Below are 24,065 nucleotides of genomic sequence, written 5' to 3' on the forward strand. Positions count from 1 at the left end.
AGGATATCACTAATTTTGAGTCATTTTTGTCAAACTTCCGGTCACAACTTTTTAACAGGAAAAAACATCAAAACAAGACATAACATTCGGAAGTGTATTCTGCCCAACATTCAGTACCATACATCATAGTTCACATAGTGGGTCTTAAGCCAGTCTTATAGAACTTACCTTTTAGTTTTATTAGTAGCTTTCTATCACACACTCCGCGTACCACTTTCCACTTCATCTAATTCTCTACTTCTATTAACTTCATGTCCATGTACTTCCCCATGTCCAGTAATGTCGATCCCAGATACATAAAACTATTATCTTGTGTGATTTCTTGTCTATTTAAGCTAACTAATCTATGCAGATTTGGAATACTATCTTTAAAAAAATATACTGTTTTGTCCTACTTAAGTTTAAACCTTTTTCTTCAAGCGCCTATCTTAACTGCTTTACTTTTCCTACAGTTCTCTCTAATTTTTCTACCAACAAAATATCTTCTTACATTAACAACCAAGGATCTCCCATTAAAGTTCAGCTATTATCTGATCCAGGATGAATGAGAATAAATTTAGCAGGGAACCCTAATTTCACTCAAAATTTACCAATTTCACATGCATTTGCTATAATGCTAATTGTTACCATCTCATATTATATATCTTGCACCACATATTCAGCTGGCACTCCTTTCCTACTTAGTACCAGTACGTCTCTGGTAGCTTTACCACATGCCTTCTCAATATTAATAAAAACTATGTGCAAGTCTTTCTCTTTCACTCAAGTTTTCCATTAGCTGTCTTAAAATAAAAATTGCTGTTGTGGACCTGCCATGCATATATCCAAAACGACTTTTATCCATTTTTATTTCTAGAACCTTATACTAAATTTTGTTAGATTTTACCATAAATGTACAATAAAAACATATTTTAATTGGCTGCTATGGAAAATGTCTGAACAAAATTAAGCAAAATTTTACTGGAAATAACTATTGCAAACTAAATAAAACACTAAATTAATAGATGTTTATAATTTTTTTATTCTTTATTAAAAATCTGGGAAATCTAAGCAAGAACTTTCATGTCACTATCTTTAAATTTTACAGCACATTTCTTCCACGCACATTCATATGGTTTTCCTTCAGTGTGTTCTTAAACGGTTTTAAGACCACTTCAAACCATACTAGTAAGAATATTCAATCAAATTCACATTATTTTTTCAAAGTAATTTCAAATGAGTTGCAGTAGTATACTGCTTAGAAAAAATCACATTTGTGAGGTTTTTCCCCACTAAGAATTTTCATGTGAGGATGTGAGAACACGTGAACTGCCCTATTCTCAAAAGCAGCAACGAATATCTACTACTTTTGACGAGATGAGTAACCTCCAAAATACCAACATCTGGAGAAACTTCTTCAGGAGAAATCTGTTTTATTATTTTCTAGTATTAATAGTACCTTTACACCTTAAAAAAAAATTGTAAATACTTTCTCTTGTTTACTTTGACCTGTTCACTAAAAAAATCAATATTAGATAACGTTTTATTAAAATGTTGTTCTCAAGCCATTTCCTTGTGGCATTTTTGTAATTAACTATTCTAAATTGGAAATAAGCCCCAATTTTAATAAAAAAAAATGATTTTATTATCGTTACAACATCCGCATCGGACGTCGTTATCAAAATACAAAATATTAATGGTATTACAAAATATTAATTAAACATTAATATTTTGTTTTTGACATCGACATCCGATGTGGACGTCAAAACGTTATTAAAACCATTTTTTAGTTAAATTGTGGCTTATTTCCCATTTGAAATAGTTAATTCTATTGAAATAAAAATTATTCCAGTTACCATAATTCCCAAATATGTCAAAATAAATCCAATTGGTATGTAGTAAGTCAATGTTCAAGATATTTTTAGAAAATTTATATTAATTAGTTGTAAGTAATGAAATATTTAGCTTCTGTTGTTATCTAATCTTAATAAATTTACAGATTTCTCCTCAATTTATTTATAATTATTAAATTTATTATTGTTACTAAACCATTATTCAATGTTACGCACCTACAGAAGATGAGAAAGAAAATTTCTACCAACAATTAACAGATACTATCGGAAAGCTGACCAAAGGAGATATAGTCATGGGAGATCTGAACGCGAAAGTTGGCAAAGACAGTAAGGGAGTGGCAAAATGCATGGGAACATATGGACTAGGGAAAAGAAACAACAATGGAGAGAAATTTATAGAACTTAGCCTAGAAATCAATCTTGTCATTGGAGGAACGTTTTTCTCACACAAAGACTGCCACAAAATAACCTGGATCTCACCAAATAATAAAACGCAAAATCACATAGACCACATCTTAATTAATAAAAAATGGAGAAGTATCCTTCTAGGTGTACGAAATAAAAGATCAGCAGATGTAGGAAGTCATCATTACCTACTAATAGCGGAAATAAAAGTAAAAATCAAGGCCAAAAGAGGGATTAAACAATATAACAAACGAAGATAATATACAACGACTGAAAGACAGTGAAACCCGAAAAATGTGGAGTAACAAAATAAAGTTGAACACAGAAACTGTAAACAACACACAGACAAATATATCAAACAAATGGGAGATAATCAAAGAGGCTGTACACCAAACTGCACAAGAAGTGTTGGGCTACAACTGAGAAAAGAAAACAGAGTGGCTAGGTGATAACACATGGCAACTGATAAAAAAGAGAAAGGATTTAAAGGCCGAACTAAATAGAATACAAAAATTAGAAGATAAAATCAGAATAACCCAAGAGTATGCAGATATAAATAAACAAGTAAAAGGAATTATGAGAATTAGGACAAGTAAAAGGAATTAGGAGAATTACGACAAGTAAAAGAGTGCTGGGAATTACAAAAGAGAATGGACAGAGATGGCACGCTTAGCAGAAGAGGTAGCCGAAACAAATATTCAGAGAGAGCTATATAAAACCACTAAACATCTTGCAAATAAGAATGTCAACAGTGACACACCACTAAAAGACAAACAAGGACAACTGCTTACAACAACAGAAGAGCAAACACAAAGATGGCATGAGTACTATAGCGAACTTACGGCAGAAGAAGAAAATGAGCCGCCATTCCAAGTTGGTAAAAGGGGACAAGCCATTGTAGCTAAAAATTGTATGTTAGGTTGATTGTTCCAAAAGAGGTACTTACAAAATAGTATAGAAAGTTTAGTGTACAAAGGGATATGTCAACATATTCCTTTTGGTACAGCCTATATCAGTATATCTATTAGTGAATAATGAGACAACTTGATTTGTACTCTTATTAATGGTTAGATTTTAATGTAATGAGCAACCAACTTAAACCAAATAACATTATTTTATTATAATAAGTGAAAATTGAAGAATGTGTAAAAAAACAAATTTTGAATATGAATAAATATGAAAAGAAGGCAGTCATCAAGGAAATATCTACCTTCACTCTACACTCTCACTGTTACATATTTATGAAACTTAGAAGATGTATCCAGATAATTTTATTAATTGTAAAATATATGAAAACATGTTTTACAGCCTGATTATCAGTATGAAGAAACATAAAGAAAGATACATGCGGTACATGTGACAAATTAAAAATGAAAATATGCAAAAATGAGGATGAACTAAAGTACATTTAAAAGAATACTATTTATAAGCTGATTGAGGGTATAAAAACTAAGAAGACAATAAATTTCTGTCACATCTTTGTCACTTTTTTATTTAAATTTGTTTTTGCAGTCAACAATTGCTTACTACAAATGTTGCATTCATAAGGTTTTTTACCACTGTGTGTTCTAAAATGTGCTTTCATATGACACACAGTGGTAAACGATTTCACATTTGTGAGATTTTTCCCGAGTATGAACTATCATATATTTATGTCGATTTAGACGAGAATTTAGAGAAAATTGCTTAACGCAGATTTCACATTGATAAGGTTTTTCTCCAGTGTGTGCTCTTAAATGTTTTTTCAAATAATCTACACAGGTAAATAACCTAAAACAAATTTCACAATTTCATTGTTTCTTTTGCACACTTGCTAATGGGTTGTTCTTCTTGACAGGAGAATGTCCAGCCACTGGTTTTACAATAACTTCAGTTCTTCATTTATTATGAAGAAAATCTAAAACAAAAATTAAGTTTAAAGAATATAATTATTTATTTTCACTTATGTGAACAAACTACAAAATCATAATCATAACCGAATGATAGTCCACCATACTGATTTTGATCCACCTTCATTATTTTTGAAAAAAAAAACCATATTATCACTTATTATCTTTTAATAGTTTTTTATGAACTTCATAAATAACATCATTATCATAATTAGCTTGACAATTCTGTGTCAACCTGGGCCTGCTACCAGAGAAGTTGTCAATTCCTAGTAACTTCCCTCTATCTTTGAACCCTTAAGCCAGGATCACACGAGGCTAGTTATTCAAGTTAGGATAGTAAGCTAGATATCCTGATATCCTAGCTTGAGTTACTGTCCTGGCTTGGCGCATGCTAGAACGGTTTACATGTGGCTGGAAAATTTTCAGCCAGTCACTGTACTATTGCGAGATCAACAACTGTCAACGACAGCATACTAACCCCCTCTGTGGCTCAGTGGTCAGGGTGCGTACCTTTGGATCGAAAGGTCGAATGGTCGTGAGTTAGAATCTCACCAGGGTTTTTCGTTTATTTTAAATTAATAAATGAAAGTAATTTCTGTCCTTGTGGGATCGGTACTCACCAGAGAGACTGCAGATGTTTGGATACAATTAGCGTCTCTTTGGAAAGACAATGACGTCTACTTTGCAAAGTAACAAGACACTTACTCAACATACACACTACATATTACTCCCCTGAGTTAGTGATAAGTTATAGTCTAAAAAATCAATATGAAATTGACTGGCCAGTTGGTTGTGAAAACCAGTGCCAATACACAAAACACACACAAAAACGCTTTACCAGCAAGAGTTTTAGAAGTATGTGGTTATCTCTTTAAAAAAATAAAACAGGTCGACATTATGCGCTTGCCGTTTAAAAACACTAGCTTTGTGGGCCAGACGAGGGTGGTACACATGCCAAGATAATAAAACCAATAGCTTAACAAAATAGAACTCCATGCTATTAGCCGATCCTAGCTTAAGACACTGACTTACTGTCTTTCTCATTAGCATACTAGCCTACATGCGAAGCTAATTCTGTATACATGGAGCTAGTAATACTAACCTGCTTGTTTAAAAGCGCTAGCTTGAAAATCTAGCCTCGTGTAATGCGGGCATTAGAATCATAAGGTCTGCTTATACATCATTCATAGATCAGGTCAAAATAAGAATAGTTGTAAATAATAAATAAGTTATTATCAATGAATATAGATGCTCTGTATTTATTGTTATTATTTAGAAAAAACTGACATCTTTAACATACTACATTTTAAGTAATCCTGATTGTTTTATTGATATAGTTGGTTCGCTAAACTCAGACACAACTGGCTACTGATTTTAGTAAGTAATTTTGCCAATTTAGTAAAATTGGCAAAAAAAAATAATTACTAAATAGTTAGTAATTTTGCCAATTTTCTCAAAATTGGCCAAAAAGAAATACCGACTAATATCACTAGCCAGTTGTGTCTGAGTTTAGCAAACCGACTAGGTATATGGTTATTTCCAAATATATTAATATTTTACACGAATTTTTTAGTGTGAACTATCATAATGTTGATTAAAATTAAATATCTTAAAATAACTTATACAAATATATGAGGTATTTTCTACAGTGAATTGGATCTTGATCTTTTTGGAAAGTGTGTACCTAGCTTTTGAAATATGTAAGTACATACAAGGAGTGAAGGAGTACATACTACATGTGTAAACTCCATGTTAATAATGGAAACTCCGATCGTAGTTCACTACAATTGGCCTTTGCATGAGTTAATTAATGTGTTAATGTTTAATTAATTTAATTTTACTACAGAGACCTATGGAAACATAATCAGAAAAACTTACCATTTTGAACATGAATTATCTATCCTCCTTTTATTTGATGTCTTCACTATTTATTTGGTCCAAAAAATTTCCACCATAGAAATAACTACTTTTATCAGTTTTAAAGACTCTCTACAGTCTCTACTCTATCTCAGTTTTAAAGTTTTAACAGAATAGGAACTATTACAGCATCACACAGGTTGTCCAGAATTTTCGATTTTAATTTTACATTCTTCTTTGTAAAAATTATTTTCTGCTTGCTTTATTTCCATTTTATTGATTTAAGAAAATAATATCACATTCACAGCACATAATATTTTACACGTACATAATATATATTATTAATATGAGAACAAAGTAGTAAATTAACCAAAACAATCCAATTCCCAAACACAACCTCAAAAAATTCTCAAAAGAAAATCAGATGATGAATGACACGATCCCGACTCCCGACCAATCGTAGCAAACATATCCGATCCGCTTTATCGGATGCGCACGGTGAAACGAATTTTGGTCAACTTCGCGCATGGAACAAATTTTTTGACGAGTGAGCTTACTGATTCTCCTATACTGTGGTTTAAGGTTTTCCATGATCTACACTACACCACACCTACAAGCTATATCTCTAATCTTCACTAAAAAAAAGAAATAAATATTTGAATTGAATTGAACTTATTTATTTTGAACTTGTTTTTAATTCATTCTTCTTCTTCTTACACTTTTATATTATACTTCCTCTTCCTAAACGTCATTTGTCAACCTTTGACTCGACCACACAAACCATACATACTCATAGACGTTTCACGACCATGTTAATCTTTCGGATCGAATTAACGCCATCTCTTGATTGGAATGGGAACTAAATTGACAAATTTTAGTTACGTGAGAATTTCCAATTATAAATTTTGCGGGATTTTTGATGAAATTTCGCAGGAAATTAAAACAACAGAAAGACAATTCAATGTTTTATTCCATATTTTACTGAAAACTTCAAATATTCAATTTTTTTTCTCAAAATGCTAAACACTACTTCCATGTGTCACGTGAAAGCACTGATGTGTAATATTGAGTTGAATGAAAATTTTTGAAAGAATCTTGTTGGATGATTGTTTAAAGTTTAGATAAATATTACCTTATAATCTTTTACAAACTTCCAAAAATATATAGGTCCGAAATGTTGATGACACACTTGTCTATTGGAATACACTGTTTCAGGATCTATTATATTGTTTTTTTTTTTAATGTGGAGAAACACAACACGGGATGATCAATGTAAACTAAAAATTCTACTCATAAAAACGGAGAGGAGGTTAATACAATTGATTAAAATTGTGATTAAATCTAATTAAAAACTTAACACCACTATAATAAAATCATTAAGCCACAAACTGTAAAATAAAAAGTAAATAACAAATTAATTTAATTGTCAACTGTCAGTTGTTACATATGACAAGAGAATTAACTGACAGCGACATCTCTGGATTGGAATGGTAACTAATTTGCTGTCTTGACCTTGACAATTTACGTGAAACGTCTATGAGTATGTATGGTTTGTGCTCGACCACTTATCAAGGATCTACAGTTCGAGCGAGTCTCGTAAATTGCACGACTTCGAGCCACGCTTCACGCAACCGTATTTACGTACTTGTATTTCGAGTTGCGTGGTCGTGCGGAGTTTAATTTACCAAATTTAAATATACAGTAGGCTCCATAGAGGTATATATTAACATAGAGGGAGCCTACCTTCCGCGCTTGCTGACGACAAGATCTCATGGACTGGTTTGCTGCATCTCTTTCTAACACATTGTATCGAAAATCTATGATGACATTCAGTGTGAATATAGGCACGGAAGAGGAGGACAACTGTAGCAGCTTTACTATGCGTAAGAGTGAAACAGCACTAATCCAAATATAAAAGATGGTGTCGTCACTTCGCTCTGAATGACCTCTATGCTAATATATAACTCTATGGTAGGCTCCCGTAAGTTCGGCCTCCTCGGGACCGGACCCTAGGCCGAACTTAAAAGTGGCCGAACTAACCGATGCTTATCTAAAAAATGTCCATTTATTGTTTGTATGGATCTAGCAAAAACAAAAAAATTGTACATTAAGTTGAAGACAATACAGAGGAATACTCTGACATATATTTAACACATATGAAAAGATAGACCGTTACAAAAATACTATTAAACAATAGCTACAGAACTCTAGGCCTAATAAAATTTAAAAATAGTATTGTACATGGGTTTTTTGGCTTCTTAAACACTTAAAAAAGTCAGTCATTTTTTTTCTGAATTTTTTTCTAATGATTTTTGATGTGCAAAGTCACGCCACTTTTTAATAACCATTCCATCGATGGCAGTTGCTTATTTATGCTGTTTGACGTAGGTAGCTGCCAGTTGCAAAGCTGTTTTGCCTTCATTTTATTTTCTCATTTTATTTTCTTTATCTTCATCCTCATTATCAGCAGCATCTGTATCGTTATCCTTCTCATTTTCTTGGCGAATGACACACTCGGCGATTTCGTCGTCGTTCAAAACCTCGTTGTGTAGCTCCTTTTCAAAGTCGATCCACTCCAAAACATCTTTTTCAACAATGGGCCACAGTTCGGTAGTTTCTGAATGTCGTGCAATAGAGCTACATTGTCATCAGGTTCGTTAACAAGAATGTTGTTTGGCTCATCTGCAAGATTTGGCCAAAGTTTTTCAAGACCTTACAAACGTCGATGGTGGTATTTCGACGTATGCCTCGGCCGACATGTACACAACATCCTTCATATTAACTGACTTCAGCACTTTTAAGAGGTCTAAGTTGTCATCAGCCTCCAGTTTGGAAAGAACTTCAGAAAGCAGTTTTCGGCGATACTTTCTCTTGAAGCACTCAATGACCCCTTGGTCCATTGGCTGTTGAGGACTGGTTACATTGGGTGGCAGGAACAGCAATTTAATTTCTTTTTCATCGTCACACTGAAGACCTTCCTGGTGAGTAGGCGCGTTGTCAAGCAGTAGAAGTTCTTTGATGGGCAGATTTAATTTTGTCAAATGGTTTTTCACTTTCGGAACAAATTCGCACACAAACCATTCCCTGAACAAATATGTGTCCATCCGTGCTGATTTATGCGACCGGTAATACACTGGTAGAGTGTCCATGTTTATGTTCTTAAACGCTCTCGGTGTTTCTACTGTGCCAATGACAAATAGGGGTGTCTTGTGGGTCCCCGAGGCATTTAAACACAAGGCGACCGTTGTCCTCTCTTTGCTAACTTTAAATCCTGCCGCAGATGTTTCTTGTGAGGTGGCAAAGGTTTTTCTGGCAGAAGTCTAAAACTTAACCCAGTTTCGATTATGTTGTAGATTTGCTTTGGACTCAAGTTTTGGTCACCAATGATTTTTAAAAATTTTGCAGAACAATTTTGCAGACCCCGTGTCTCTTTTTCCATCGGGAGAGCCATTCCTCACTAGCCAAGAACGCCTCTTCTAGTTGAAGCTTTGAATGCAAGATCATAGCCTTCTCTTTTACGATTGGTCCAGTTAACGGGGTTCCTCGTCTTCGTTCTTGAACGAACCACAACCACAAAGCATCTTCCACCAATTCGTGTTTTGCTTTTCTCAGTGTGCAACGCTTCTGTAGAACTTTTTCCGTTTAAATCTGTGTACAAAAGCCTTCAATAGTTTTTCTATTACGCCGCCAGTCGTTGATTGTACGTTTGCCACGTTTTTGTTTCTTTTGTATCACATTTAAATCTCTGCAAATACTTTGCACGAATTCTCCTTTGTCCAATCTTTCCAGAGCTTCTAGTCTCTGTTCCATTGACTTGTACTTACGTTTACGCGTTTCACTCATTTTTAAGCAGTTTAATGCACGACGCGAAACAGTTATTGTCCACACACACAACAAGTATACTGTCTATATAAACAGTAAATGCTCAGAGAGCCGGCCGGACTTAAGCGGAGACCGAACTAACCGAGGCCGAACTTACGGGAGTCTACTGTAATCGTTTCTACTGATTCATAATACATATCTATACAATAATATATTATATTAAAGTTTTTAAATATTGTTAAAGTTTTTAACATTGTATTTTAATACGTTTTGAGTTGTGTGGTCGTGCTCTGGTCGAGTGGAGTTATAATGTACCAAATTTAAATATACCTAATCGTTTCTATACCTACTGATTCATAAAATGTATACTATAATATAAATATATTAAAGTTTTTAAATATTATTAAAGTTTTTAACATTGTATTTTAATATACTTTGTTTTATTAATAATAATATTACCTATATATATATATATATATATATATATATATATATATATATATATATATATATATATATATATATATATATGAAAATTACTAAGTTCTCGGGAAGAACCGCGTTGAGAATTTATAACTCAGTTATAAATTCTCAACGCGGTTCTTCCCGAGAACTTAGTAATTTTCATTTACCTGACCGCGGAAATCTTTCCGAACATATATATATATATATATATATATATATATATATATATATATATATATATATATATATATATATATATATATATATATATATATATATATATATAATAAGCAAAATCATTGGCTAATACTCGTAAAGTGAATGTGAATTTAGTTGGAAATATATAAAATGATGAAGGGTCATCATTCCATACATTTCTGTGCAACTATATACACCGGTGTTTCGGCCTATTTGGGCTGAAATACCAGGCAAATATTTGACGAAGCCCAAATAGGCCGAAACACCGGTGTATATAGTTGCACAGAAATGTATGGAATGATGACCCTTCATCATTTTATATATTTCCAACTAAATTCACATTCACTTTACGAGTATTAGCCAATGATTTTGCTTATTTATTTTTATATTTGTACTCGATTATCCAACATCATTTTATATATATATATATATATATATATATATAGGTATATATATATATATATATATATATATATATATATATATATATATATATATATATATATATATATATATATCTATCTATAAAAAAATTGTATTTTAAGAATTAGTTGATTTTTCGTTTTTAAGTTATAGTTATTTAAATATATGTAAATGTTTATTTGTAATGTAATAGCTAAAAAGCTAAATAAATCCTATTACTACTAATACTAACCTAAGTATTGCACCTTGTTCAAAAAAGTTCAAGATAAATACCGCGGTTTTTCCATATGAAAATGCACAGCAAAATAATACAATTTGCAGAGTGTGTAAATGCTTGTTTTTTTGATAAAATAATACAAATTGTATGTAGGTAGGTAGAGTAGCAAAGCGTTGAGTAGTTATAGCAAAAGTAGCTATACGCGATCTGAGACACGATAAGGATGAAATTAGTTTTATATTTTCTTTTCTCATGGAGCATATGCATGATGGAGAGTTTTTTAAATACGTAACAAAGCATGTTGTTTTGTTATCTATGTTGCAAATATGTTTTTTTTTTAATTACAAAATATGTTGTTTTCAATACAAGTACCTAATTGTTGTTATTATTTACTGAGCATTTAGAATTTTCACTAACGCTCGATTTCATAATAAAGTTAAAGTTTGTGTTACCTTAAAAAAATGCAATTGTTACAGTTAAAGAAAACTTTAAATTTAAAGTCACTTTAACTTTATCAATATAAAATTGAGCGTAAGAAATTTTATTTGACCCCTCCGTGGCTCAGTGGTAAGAGCGCCTGCCTTTGGATCGAAAAAATCCGAAAGGTTGTGGGTTCGAATCTCACCAGGGTCAGAAATTTTTCATTTATTATAAATTAATGAATGAATATAGTTTCTGTCCTTGTGGGATCGGTACTCACCGGAGGGACCGCAGACGTTCGGATACAATTAGCGTCTCTTTGCAAAGACAATGACGTCGACTTTGCAAAGTAACCCAGATAGCACAAGTACGTTTTATGGACATCCAATGGACGTACATCTGTGTACATTGGAACGTCCAATGGACGTCCCGCTAAGGTGCAATGGACATCCGATGGACGTCCAACGAATGTCCAGAGTTCACAAAATTGGACGTCCATAGAACGTCCGCTACAAACGTACATTGTACGTTGTATTGGAGCTTTCAGTGTACACCTTATGTACATTCAACGTACGTCTTATGGAAATTTGTAGGGCACTTTTCAGAAAGCAATCTAGTATCCATAATTTTGTGAATACATAGCAAAAAGCCTTTATAGGAAATAGTTCCTTAACTTATACTTAAAAATATTACACAAAAGACCTTTTTTATTTCTCTTCAATATAACTTCATTATAATATATACTTTATTATAGGAACTAGGAACTTCATTAATGCACGACTGCACTTGAACGATAAACAGAAAACACAAATATATCACAGGATGTATTTTCATAAAGACGAGATTCAGATAATGACGCCCTAGGAAGCATGCACATTAAAAGAGGTTTAATCTCTGTTCTGTTTCTGTTCCAAACTATTTTTAGAGTCAGTACGGTTGTTGTATATTACAAGCTGGTTTGCCATTCTGTGAATTATCATAAATAAACCCTCCTTCAGTATTCCACAACAATTAACAGCGATAATCCCCTAAAAGTACCTGCCTAATTCTACCTTTCACGACCGATAGCGCGAAGAGCGACAACATTGTCAAGAAGATTCTCATTTTGTTTGTATTGGGACTTAATATAATAGTCGCGTTTTGTGTAAAATATCCATGGACCACAAATGGATGTCCAATGTACGTTGAAATCAAACGGACGTCCCGTAATGTACGTACATAGTACGTACAGTTTTGGTCCATGGACGTTTGGACTTTAAATGTACGTTATATGGACGTACATCGGACGTTGTGTGCTATATGGGAACAAGACACTTACTCAACATACACACTACACATGACACTAATACTCATGTTGTGACAGGCCGAATGACATAAAGTCCATGCCAATATAAACAAAAAAAAAAAGAACTTTGGAAAATAGCATTTCAAAAAAAGTACTGTAAAGGCCCCGTCTCACCATCAAATAATTGACAGTTATTTGATCAAACTTGACAGTTAGTGACACAAAGTGACAGTTAGTATGTATAGTTTGTGTCACTAGTCAAGTTTGACTGTCAAGTTTGATCAAATAACTGTCAATTATTTGATGGTGAGACGGGGCCTTCAGTATATATATGCTGTATTTTTTATTTTTTCTCAAAAAATAAAACAATTTTATTTTAAAATATATATTTTATATTGACACATAAAAAATAAATTATTTTTGAATCAAAACTTTTGCAGCCATCATATCGGCTTCTTCTGAGGACGGCTTTTGAAATTTTGACCTTTTCTTTCCCTTTTTAATTTTTTTCGTTGGAAAAAATTTCCTCTGAGGGATAATTTTTTTTATTGGAGGGTATTCTGGATGTGGATGGAAAACCCAAATTGATATTTTTGATTTCTTATAGCATCTATGGTTTTTTTTTTTTTTTTTTTTTTTTTTTGTGTGAGAGTGGGAATCTTCTAAAGACCGTACCAGGCGAATCGTACCTGGCGTGTGTTGGATTCAGAGTAAACGGAGTACATCCGAACGCAGTTCCCCCTCTGGGGGCCTTGCCTCCGGATGCATCCGTGTTACAATGCCTACCAACTAAACCCACTCTCGGCTTACGCGCGTGGCACGTCTTTCCAGACCGTTCTCTCGCGCGCGCAGCCTCTCCTTCTCTACTATTTTCTTTTTCTCTCTGTTGCTTTATTGCTTTTGTTTACCCCTGTTGTCTCTCTCTTTCTATAATCTCTTTTCTTTTAATGATTTTTGTCACAGCCTCTATCACTTCTTTAAACTCCCTTTCCCCCCTTGTCACTATGGCCATAAAATTGTTTGCTCCTAAGATGCCTACTTTTGCATGTAGCTCCGCTCTTTCGTCATTAAATTTTCTGCATTCAAACACGCAATGTTCTGCTGTGTCGCTTACTCCGCAGTCTACGCAACTATCATCTATTATCTTGCCTATCCTCTCAAGGTATGCTCTAAATGATCCGTGTCCCGTAAGGAATTGCGTGAAGAAGTAGTTCGTACTTTTATATTTGCACTTCACCCACTCCTCCACGTCAGGGATCAGAGTCCTTGTCCATGCAGCCCTCCGCTCGCTTTCCCACTCTTCTTGCCACTTTGTAATGGTTTCTCTCCTTTCTTCTGTCTTTTCCTCGTTAGTCTTTCCGTATGTTTGGGCTCTCTCTTTTACCTGCAGGTGTATTGGTGGTACCCCAGCTATAACTTGTAGGGCCACCGTCGAGGTCGTTCTGTAGGCGCACACAACCCTTAATAGGGCTTTTCTTTGGGCTTTCTCTAAGATGTTTTTGTACTTTTTCTTGTTTGTTACTTGATGCCACACCGGTGCCGCGTATAGGATTGTGGAGTGTATTACTTCCATTAGGATCCTTCTTTTCCCCGTACCTGGGCCTCCTATATTAGGCATGATTATTGCCAGGGCTGTTGCTCTTTGTTCTGCCTTATGTGCAGCATATTTGACGTGTTCGCCAAATATCTGCTTACTGTCCAGCATCACTCCCAAGTATCTAACCTTTTCGGCCGGCGTTATTCTTTCTCCTTCGAGGGTGAAGGAGATGTGCTCTCTGTCTCTAGGTCCTTTTAATATCAAGGCTTCCGTTTTATGCGTAGCGAGTGTCAACTCTCGATCATTCAGCCACGTTTTCACCCTTTCCAGTGCAGCATTCGCCGTGTTCACTATGAGCCTGTTTTCGTTTTGCTCTACTAGAACGACCAGGTCATCCGCGTATGCTATAGCCTGCGTCCCCTCTCCTAGATCTTCTTCTAGTATGTCATTGTAGAGGATGTTCCAGAGCAACGGTCCTAAGACCGAGCCCTGTGGCACCCCCGCCGATGTCTGCATAACATCTCCCCTCGCTATGTTAATTTTTCTACTTGTGAAGTATTCCTTCACTATATTTTGTAGGTATGGGGATATTTCCAAATTCTCCAGTATTTCGGTTATTACTCTCCAGCTTGCACAGTTGAAGGCATTTTTTATGTCCAGAAAGAAGGCCACCAACCACCTGCTCCTACATGTGGCAGTTAATTGCGTGATCTTACTGACTGCATCGATTGCGGACTTCCCTTTCCTAAATCCATATTGGCGTTCAGACAAGCCCCCTTTCTCCATTACTTCTTTTTCTAATCTCGTCTTTATGGCCCGGTTGTACAATCGAAGTTCAACTCCGGCTCAGCGCCATTACCGAGTTCAGGGCAAGAAGTGCGTTGTACATACAAAGTTTAATTCTTGATCTCGGTTTAAGCCCGGGTTCAGCTGAGCGGCCGATGTTCGACGGTTCAACGCTGGTTCAAGGATTTTTAACCTCAGATTTTTGTCATTGTCAACGGAAATCATAATATTTACACCTTAAAAATGAACTTCATTGAAAATTTAACTAATAATGAAGGATTTCTGGAAATGATAAATATTGTAGAAGGAAGGAGAACACAGAAACAGTGTAAGGCTAGAGAAAATCATTTTGAAAAATGGAATGATAATGAATTTTTGCAAAGATTTTGGAATGCTGGAAATGCTTGGCAAAGAAAGTGCTGTTCAGTTCACTATTTGCATGAAACTAATGCTCATAGAATAAAAAATCGAACAGATAGGTAAGAACGAAAACAAGTGGCAAATTTGTTATTGACATTTCAAGAACCATAGGCTGTATCTTCTAAGAACATGGTTTTTATTGCCTTAAATTAAGGTTTTGTGCAGTGAAGTGGACCCATATCACTGGTTTTAAGCAACAGGCTTCTTTTTGCAACTTATGGATGATTTTGAAGCAAATGTAGAAAATGATTTTGTTAATTTATTAAATTAAATGTACCTACCTACATAATTTATTAATAAATCTAAAATTAATTATATTTGTACCATGCTTATTTAGGTACATATCACTTTATTTAATAATGATTACAAACTAATTTACATTCTAAAATTATTTAAATACCCTACCTACTTCCCTAGAATAAGGCAAATATTAACATTTTTGAGTGAATTTGAAATCATAGCTGTAAACAGTTAAAAATATTTATGAGAAGGGAATGTGAAGATTGAATTAGTATCTTCGTTGGTGATAGTGGTTACGGAGTCAAGAAAAACCTAATATCACCCTTACGCAATCCTTCATCACAAGCTGAAATTTTATTTAATGAGGCAAAATGAGAATGCATAGACACAATTGAATGGGTCTACCGAATAACAATTGTTAAGTGCCATGTGATTCGTTTTTACGAAATCGAACAAAAACTAGTATAATGATAAATTTATACATTTAAGGGTTAGTTATTAATACAGTTTGTAACTAACTGTACTGTAAACTGTATTACTAATCCTTTTTTAATGGCATTGACTGTATGTCAATCAGCCAGTCAAAACATGACTAATTAAGAAGAATATACATTCAAAGACCGTAAAGTTTATAAAATATCAATAACGAAGAAAAGTTAGTTCAGTTGAGATGTAATTTAAGTACTGAAATTAAACAGATGGTACTAAGCTGAAGTAATTAATTACTAATCCTTAAAATGTATAAATTTACCATTATTATAATTTTAACAGTTCTTGTTAGATTTCTTAAAAACGAATCACATGGCACTTGTTATTCGGCAGACACATTGAATTATAATTGGGACATCAATGTTACACAATATTACAATGCATTTTAATAACCTTTTGCCCATACTACATGAAGAAGAGGAAGTAGCAATGGCTTTAGCCAAAAATTTAGAAAATCTAACTGTCTAGAGAATCATGAGAAGTACAATTTATCAAACATAGGAAGAGGTTGAAAATCTTGTGCATGAATACTTTGTTAATTTAAAATTTAGATATTTAAACTAATACTTATAACAACTATTAGATAGGTATTTATAAAAATATCTTACTATCTGCTACAATCAATGGCTTTGATAAACTTCTCTAAAATTTTGGGGGCTGGACATGTATTTCATTTTATTTTGTACAATTTTGCTGTATTGTTTGGCCACAGATACCAATATTTCTTCTTGAGAGGTGAAATTGGAAGGTATTTTTGCGTCCATTGTAGAAAAAAATACTAACAAACAATTTTTTACAAAAAGAAAATAAACACATTGCAATAATATCCTAATACTTATAATACCTATTCAAATGATCTGTTCACAAATTTAACGTAGGAAATTGATTAAACTAATAAACTAAACGATAAAAAATACCAATTAAACTAATAATACAGTAATAAAATAATTATATTGACAAAAACCAAATAGGTAATAATACATAAATGGCGGGAAAATTTATGTCGAAAATTGATGGGAATTGCTTTGAATACGCATGCCTTACATTGCCAACCTTACCAAAATTTGTATAAACCTCGGCTTAACTGAACTCGGCATTGAACAACCCGAATGAAGTTAAACCGACGCTCAAAATTGAACCCGGTTCAACTAAGCGATGGCTTAAGCCACCAATGTACAATCGGGCCTATAAGTATCTCAAAGACTTTGCCTATCGTGTTTAATAGGCATATCGGTCTGAAAGCTCCCGGTTCCCCAAGTTCCTTCCCAGGTTTGGGAATAACTTATAGCATCTATGGTGGGTTTTATCGGGACTACAATTTTTTGTACAGCCTTTAATTCTTCGAAAGAAACTAAACACTTAGTACAATGATTCATTTTCTACTTACAACAAAAAGAACACTGAAAATAAAACAAAAGTTTAACCACACTTAAAAGTTTTAGAACTTCACACCACAGCAAGGTTCATAAATAGACAGGTTGCATGGTAACTTTCCACCAATCAGCGTCGAGAATCTAATGGCGGGAGTGACGTCACCCAGAATGCTGCATTCAAATTCATTCACTTCACTCATTGAAATGAACTCGGAAAATAGGAATGTTTTTAATGATTGAAAATATATGTATATTTAAAAAAATACGTTTGGATTTTTAATGACTATTTATTTAATATATTCTTTAAAAAATGTGGTAGATACCTGTAGAGTTACAAAAATCATAGAATATAATTTCAATTAAATATATGCAGTAGAATAGCATTACTACTTAATTAAAGCAGAAGTAGATTGTTTCTTGTGTTTATATATGGGACTAAATCATTCAAATATCCTAGGTATATTAATAATGGGTTGAATACAATTTACTTTTTTAAATGATTTTGAGTAGGTATATAATCATTTTGAATTGGGGATAATGCATGTAGTACATTATTATAAATTCCTTCTAACGTGTAAACCATGGTGAAAAAGAGATTTAACTAAAGATTTATGTACCTATCAAAATTAGTAGTTTTCCCCTTAAGTTTAACATAAGAGCGTCTGATTATGTTAGGTACTATGGATTATAATATCTAAAACTATTAAAACATTATGATTCCATTCAATAGGTACCTGTGAAGTTTTACATTAACATTAAATTATAAAAAAAATACAATTTCAGTGCAACAAAGGGAATTTTCCCTATTTTATATATTCATTTGCTTTATAATTGTTTATTCAAACGATCTTCAGATGACTGCAATATTAGGTTATAATTTTATGAAACAATTAGGTACATATAATAGATCTATTATCTATAGACTTAATTAGATATATTGTTCAATAAGTCTAAAGCAGATTGTAACGTACACAAATGATGTAAACTTGATGTGAAGAACCGCAAGAGATATTACAGAACTGTATGTGGAGCTTAAAGAAAATGCGAAAGAAATAGGGCTAGGCGTCAACGTATATATAGTATTTTTACTACAAAAACGTTATTACGTAGGTCAAAATTTTTGACGTAAGAGAACTGTCAAAACATTAGAATGTGACTTTTCATTATTGCCGTGTTTATAATAAACATAGCAATAATGAAAAGTCACATTCTAATGTTTTGACAGTTCTCTTACGTCAAAAATTTTGACCTACGTAATAACGTTTTTGTAGTAAAAATACTATAACACTTCTTGTAAAAGAGTTTTGGGTTTAAGTTATTATACTAAAAACACTTAATGATATCTATAGATACATTATATCTCAAGATATAAACACAAATTAAAACACTAACGATATGTAATAACAAAATATAGCCTCCAAACCACGTATCCTATTATGTTTACAAACAATTCGTAAAATTGATCGTCTGGGTGACGTCACGATGACAATATTTCATTTGTCAATGTCAAAGTTACCATACAACCTATGGTATAGGGACCTTGACACCACAGAATCAAGGCCCTGATTCTAATTCATTTCGACAGTCGCAATTTCATTTCGACACCGCCATGACAGCCGGAGAGTATAGCGATTCTTGGGGATATTAACCTTATCATGTTGAGACTGCTCAGAATTTGGGTTGGCGCTTCGGTTTCTTGGATTTTGTTGATAGTCTGGGAAAATTATCGAAAAAATACCATTTTTGGGAAAAATTATTTACCAGCTATTTTATTGCTAAAATCGAATCTTAAGATTGCATATATTAGTAATATGGGGTATGACAAGTCCGCAGAAAGTGTGTTATTTTATTTATAAACAAATTAGCACTCCTAAATCTTCTTTTTTTTTTCAATTAGTGGTCTGTAACTCCTATAATTTTTCCTTTGAGCCAAAAACACTCAAATAAAAATTCACCGTAATTTAGTTCTGCACAAAGTTATTTTTTTTCCGATTTCCTTCAACAAAAATTTTACTCAGAAAATCCGAGTTTTCCCAAAAAATCTGCCATTTTCAATTAAAATTTTAGGGAAGTACCTAATTATTTATCAATAATTAAATAATTGAAGACATGAAAGATTTATTATAGTAGATTATACAGAGGGGCTAAATTATGGAATAAATTCATTTCTTTAAAACGGACGATTTTGGAGCAAAATCCCGAAAGAGGTCGATTTTTATTTTTAAATTACAATTTTTTGGCATATATTTCATACTAGTGACGTCATCCATCTGAGCGTGATGACGTAATCGATAATTTTGTTAATGGGAATAGGGGTCGTGTGGTAGGTCATTTGAAAGGGCGTTTAATTCTCTATTCAGTAATATAAACATTCATATTATTAGGTATTTATACAGGGTTGCCAAAAAAAATTTTGAATTAAATTAATTGGCGCAAAAAGAAGAATGTATGTAATTTATTTAACTCAAAATACATTGTACTGCTGTCAGAAAATAGAAAAAAAGGTTTATTTCACAAATAAACATTTCTTTTCGCTTAAATTAAATCACAAACAGCCTCCCTTCTACCTATTGGCAGTTTGAACTTTTAATTTAAGCTAAAAGCAATGTTTATTTGCAAAATAAACATTTTTTTTATATTTTCTGACAGCAATAGAATGTATTTTGAGTTAAATAAATTACATGCATTCTTCTTCTTGCGTCAATTAATTTAATTCAAAAATTTTTTTGGCCTCCCTGTATAAATAATGATATTAATGTTTATAATACTGAATAGAGCATTGAACGCCTTTGTAAATGAGCTACAACACGAACCCATATTCCTATTTAAAAAAATAATTACGTCATCACGCTCGGATGGATGACGTCACTAGTTTGAAATATATGCCAAGAAATTTAATTTAAAAATAAAAATCGACCTGTTTCGGGATTTTTCTCTAAAATCGTCCATTTTAGAGAAAATGAATTTATTCCATAATTTAGCCCCTCTCTGTATATCAGGAGACCGGCGACAATCTAACCAATAGTTTAACAATAATTAAAATGTTAATTAAAAAATTTCGGTCGAAATAATAACCAGAAAGATTATGATACACCAGAATAACTATGATTTTCATATAAAAAAGCACTATACCTATTCAACGTACCTTACAGGATTGAAATTGGACCATTTGAGCGGTCTCAGGAATGTTATAAAGAAACAATTTTTTGGCTTATAAACAAATAGAACCCCTCAGAAAATATTAGATTAAATTAAATTAAGTTAACGCTGTTGAAAAGAGCACGGCTTCTGTGTCCTTTTCGAAGAAAAACAAATTGAATTGCGAGGAGTGATTCCAGGTATAACCGGTCAAATTTGACCGGCATTTGCGACAGAGTTATAAACAACAGGATTTTAATCTTTGAACCATTAGATACCTTTTAATTCCGGTCCTCTTTGTACATACAAATTTTCATATCTTCAAGACACTCATAACAAAAAAGATTTATGTCACTGTCACCAAATTATTTAATTATTGATAAATAATTACTTCCCTCAAATTTTAGTTGAAAATTAAAGATTTTGTTTGGAAAACCCGAATTTTCCGAAGAAAATTTCCGTCGAAGGAAATTGGAATAAATTATCAATGTGCAGAATTAAATTACTGTCAATTTTTATGTGAGTGTTTTGGTTTAAAGTTAAAATTTTCGGAGTTATAGAGCAATAATAAAAAAAAGATTTCGGAGTGCTAATTTGTTTATAAACAAAATAGCACACTTTCTGTGGACTTTGCACAGCTATATTACTAATATAGGAAATCTTAAGATTTGATTTCAGCATGTCCAGCAATAAAATAGCTGGTAATTAATTTTCCTTGTTTTTTACTAATTTTCCCAGATTATTACCTCACATCTTTCATTGAGTTGATGATTCATGTTGTGGACATTCTCAATTATTATATTTCTAATTTAATACTATTCTATCTAATTCCTCAAAACAAGCAAATTTCAATTAAACCCAGCTATATTATAATACCTTTTGATTTAGTTTTCCTTGCAAGAAATAAACAAAACACATCTAAACTAAACCTAACCTCGCTTTTGGCCATTCATTCATCTCCGTGTCAAATAATTTCGACAGTCGCCATATTGAAAGCGACTTGTTTTTGGTCGAAATTTGGGCCCTGATTCTAAATCAAATTTCGACCAAAAACAAGTCGCTTTCAATATGGCGACTGTCGAAATTATTTGACACGGAGATGAATGAATGGCCAAAAGAAAGGTTAGGTTTAGTTTAGATGTGTTTTGTTTATTTCTTGCAAGGAAAACTAAATCAAAAGGTATTATAATATAGCTGGGTTTAATTGAAATTTGCTTGTTTTGAGGAATTAGATAGAATAGTATTAAATTAGAAATATAATAATTGAGAATGTCCACAACATGAATCATCAACTCAATGAAAGATGTGAGGTAATAATCTGGGAAAATTAGTAAAAAACAAGGAAAATTAATTACCAGCTATTTTATTGCTGGACATGCTGAAATCAAATCTTAAGATTTCCTATATTAGTAATATAGCTGTGCAAAGTCCACAGAAAGTGTGCTATTTTGTTTATAAACAAATTAGCACTCCGAAATCTTTTTTTTTATTATTGCTCTATAACTCCGAAAATTTTAACTTTAAACCAAAACACTCACATAAAAATTGACAGTAATTTAATTCTGCACATTGATAATTTATTCCAATTTCCTTCGACGGAAATTTTCTTCGGAAAATTCGGGTTTTCCAAACAAAATCTTTAATTTTCAACTAAAATTTGAGGGAAGTAATTATTTATCAATAATTAAATAATTTGGTGACAGTGACATAAATCTTTTTTGTTATGAGTGTCTTGAAGATATGAAAATTTGTATGTACAAAGAGGACCGGAATTAAAAGGTATCTAATGGTTCAAAGATTAAAATCCTGTTGTTTATAACTCTGTCGCAAATGCCGGTCAAATTTGACCGGTTATACCTGGAATCACTCCTCGCAATTCAATTTGTTTTTCTTCGAAAAGGACACAGAAGCCGTGCTCTTTTCAACAGCGTTAACTTAATTTAATTTAATCTAATATTTTCTGAGGGGTTCTATTTGTTTATAAGCCAAAAAATTGTTTCTTTATAACATTCCTGAGACCGCTCAAATGGTCCAATTTCAATCCTGTAAGGTACGTTGAATAGGTATAGTGCTTTTTTATATGAAAATCATAGTTATTCTGGTGTATCATAATCTTTCTGGTTATTATTTCGACCGAAATTTTTTAATTAACATTTTAATTATTGCTAAACTATTGGTTAGATTGTCGCCGGTCTCCTGATATACAGAGAGGGGCTAAATTATGGAATAAATTCATTTTCTCTAAAATGGACGATTTTAGAGAAAAATCCCGAAACAGGTCGATTTTTATTTTTAAATTAAATTTCTTGGCATATATTTCAAACTAGTGACGTCATCCATCCGAGCGTGATGTAATTATTTTTTTAAATAGGAATATGGGTTCGTGTTGTAGCTCATTTACAAAGGCGTTCAATGCTCTATTCAGTATTATAAACATTAATATCATTATTTATACAGGGAGGCCAAAAAAAAATTTGAATTAAATTAATTGACGCAAGAAGAAGAATGCATGTAATTTATTTAACTCAAAATACATTCTATTGCTGTCAGAAAATAGAAAAAAATGTTTATTTTGCAAATAAACATTGCTTTTAGCTTAAATTAAAAGTTCAAACTGCCAATAGGTAGGAGGGAGGCTGTTTGTGATTTAATTTAAGCGAAAAGAAATGTTTATTTGTGAAATAAACCTTTTTTTCTATTTTCTGACAGCAGTACAATGTATTTTGAGTTAAATAAATTACATACATTCTTCTTGTTGCGCCAATTAATTTAATTCAAAATTTTTTTTGGCAACCCTGTATAAATACCTAATGATATTAATGTTTATATTACTGAATAGAGAATTAAACGCCCTTTCAAATGACCTACCACACGACCCCTATTCCCATTAACAAAATTATCGATTACGTCATCACGCTCAGATGGATGACGTCACTAGTATGAAATATATGCCAAAAAATTGTAATTTAAAAATAAAAATCGACCTCTTTCGGGATTTTGCTCCAAAATCGTCCGTTTTAAAGAAATGAATTTATTCCATAATTTAGCCCCTCTGTATAATCTACTATTCTCCTTTTCATGAACATTTTTCAGTGCGTCACAAATTATAGAAAAAAAGGTAAGTCCGTGATAACACACATTTATGACATTTATTTTAACGTGACATTTTAGTTAAATCTGACAGTTGTCAAATTTTATTTTCAATTTGGAATAAAACCAAATCAATTGTGTCTATTGCATTTATAAAATGGTATTTTCTTTCATTTGTA

General features: G+C 32.6%; 1 long non-coding RNA gene across 1 annotated transcript; it reads right to left on the reverse strand.

Moving 5' to 3' along the window:
* Positions 1 to 997: 997 nt before the first annotated feature.
* Positions 998 to 6,702, reverse strand: LOC126878789 (uncharacterized). The gene is made up of 2 exons (XR_007695782.1): positions 6,005 to 6,702; positions 998 to 4,134 (listed from the first exon to the last, which is right to left on the reverse strand). It is a non-coding gene; the product is annotated as an uncharacterized LOC126878789 (long non-coding RNA).
* Positions 6,703 to 24,065: the final 17,363 nt, after the last annotated feature.

Source organism: Diabrotica virgifera, chromosome 1 (assembly GCF_917563875.1).
Source record: "Diabrotica virgifera virgifera chromosome 1, PGI_DIABVI_V3a".
Classification (NCBI taxonomy): Eukaryota; Metazoa; Arthropoda; class Insecta; order Coleoptera; family Chrysomelidae; genus Diabrotica; species Diabrotica virgifera.